Here is a 2500-nt window from a genome sequence, read left to right as displayed (position 1 = left end):
AAACTTTGTATGATTACAACTTGACATGAGAAGTCATAACGGCTTGATGGAAGTTGATTTCGTTATGACATGAATGTCTTTAAGTTATCAGGGGAACTCTGTAGCATGGATAGATCATATGAGTTTGTTTATTATATCTTAGACAATTTTTCTTATTTGACATTGACCTAGTAAGTTCACCAACAAAAAAAGGTAGAACTCTCCCGTTATTTTTTATGTCATCCTTTAAATGTAACTATTGTAATTGATGTTGTGGTTATTGAAGTGAGTGTCGCATATAGTGAAGTAATCGAGCCATCATTGGCATACAAATTGCAGATTTTTTTACGATAATTCGTATCGATATTTTACATATATTGTAGTATATTTCCTCTGATTTATACTTAATTTTTTTCATATTGGTTCGTTATATATATATATATATATATATATATATATATGTATATAATTATATATTCGTTATATATCTAATCATATTGCTTATTTATGTGTGACATTTGTAAGCATTTATTTAAAAAATATATATTTGTATTATTGATTAGAAGAAAGTTGATATTCTGACTTTACCATTTCTAAAACAATATTAACCATGGATGAATGTATCTATTATGATAGCAAATTAAAACATTGGAGTATTTAGTGTACTGTACTTCATACATACCTGATATTATTCATAATTAGGGCTAGTTTGCAGTTACCAGTGACTATTTATGATCTAGTGGAATTTAGTAATCCAACTGCGTCAACATAAAAAAAAACAAAAAAAACTGGAACTCGTTTGCATAATATTTTAATTCATATTTTCTTTAAAGTAGGAAAGCACACTCTGCTTCTAACTACTTTGGTAACGATTTCCTGTCATCTGAACATGCTGCATATTTTGGACATATGTACAAGGATATGGGTTGATCTAGTTACTTTTCTATTACAACACCAATAGTTGGATCATGTTTCAGTAAAGTACATGATATAATAGTTCAATCAGCTAATTGGTACATTTTATAGACAAAAGTTAAGGAAAATGGGGAAAACGCTAGGTAAATGCAAGTAGTATAATAGTGAAAAATTGAAATACATACATACACACACACACACACACACACACACACACACACACACACACACACATATATATATATATATATATATATATATATAATATATATAATATATATATATATATATTTGAGAAGCATTCCTTATAAGGAAAATCGTTATAATTTCAAGCATGAAGTTAATTCGGTTGATGGTTGATAACTAGTTCCGGTCATGCAAAGCCTGTCCATTACAGATCCCAAGAAGCAGGAGCTGCGAGGGCTCCTGCGCGATTTCGGACAGAAATATTTGCAGGATCTTTTGTAAAGTAATGTTAATTCTGATTTACCGCTGATTTCTAGTGCATTTCTGACTAATATCATGTATTTTTTTCTCAGGAATGCTTTATTTACAGCTAGAGACCTTGAAAGCGATAAAGTTTTCGCTTCGCCTACATGTCAGCCCCTGCAGTTCCATACACTTGGTGTAGCCCATGACTTTGAAGAAAGTGCGTCCGCCAATCTCCGCCCTTTAGTATCATAGCACGGTGACTTGCTTTTTCTTGGAGGACGCGGAAAGTCCTACGTCTCCTCCTTACCTCTTACATTGAGGAATAAACGGACTAAATTTGGCTATGCTGAAAGAATAGTGCTTGTGATATCAGGTAATGAATGATATCTGAACTAATACGGAAACCGGAAGATGATATCAGAACTAACGCTAAACCCAAATAAGTTTGCACTAGTTGTGTATCAGCAAATCTAAAATCTACAGTAAATGTGGTCCACCGTTCGTCTTGATCTCCACGCCTGGCGGTGCTGTGGTAAAGGCCATCTTTCATCTTTGCTTAGTCTGACAAATAGAGCTTTGTACTACGTTCAATATAGCTTATGATTACATTTCCTACGTCTTTATTTCTTCTGTGAAAGCCAATAAATACGATAATAATTTACACTCGAAATAGAGGCAATATCTCTCCCACTACGACTGGATTCATGAACTTAATTTCCGACTTGTGGAATATTCGTAGCAAATTGTTCTCAATAACGCTTAATTTGCGACTGAAACAGGAGTCGCAACGACGCAAAACGTTTCTTGGATCCGACCCCATGTATTGACGCAATATCTGTTCGTCATAACAGCGAGGTCGACCTATTTTCTTCGGTATTACTATAACTATGACTGTCATAACTTCCCTTTCCAGCACTGTTTGGTTTCATATGCCAAAGCTTAGTTCACGTTTCTTCAGGGTTAATCGACAGCCGTGGAAGTGATGGTTTAGGGAAGGAGGTTGGGGGGGAGGAGGGCCCAATAAACGCTAGGGCTGAGAAGGGAGAGGTCCTCACCCGGTTCCCACATCTAAGAGTTCGTTAATCGATAATTCTGGAGCGCCTATCGATCGAGTGCTCATCTAGGAAAATACTCATTGTTAATGTTTATTGGGTTCCCTAACGAGAACTTTCAA

At 35.0% G+C, this 2500-nt stretch overlaps 1 protein-coding gene across 2 annotated transcripts in view; it reads left to right on the top strand.

Moving 5' to 3' along the window:
- The window catches only part of LOC122259089 (putative cytochrome P450 301a1, mitochondrial), a 31504-nt gene extending 30868 nt beyond the window's left edge, over window positions 1-636 (top strand). For both annotated transcript variants that reach the window (XM_043025627.2, XM_086546859.1), the window contains exon 11: window positions 1-636. This exon is cut by the window's left edge and continues 436 nt beyond it. The gene's annotated coding sequence lies outside the window, so the exon portion shown is untranslated.
- Window positions 637-2500: the final 1864 nt, after the last annotated feature.

The sequence above is a fragment of the Penaeus japonicus genome, unplaced genomic scaffold (genome assembly GCF_977035675.1).
Source record: "Penaeus japonicus unplaced genomic scaffold, GWHDUDI00000001_assembly GWHDUDI00000018, whole genome shotgun sequence".
NCBI lineage: Eukaryota > Metazoa > Arthropoda > Malacostraca > Decapoda > Penaeidae > Penaeus > Penaeus japonicus.
This window is presented reverse-complemented; position numbering and strand designations above follow the sequence as displayed.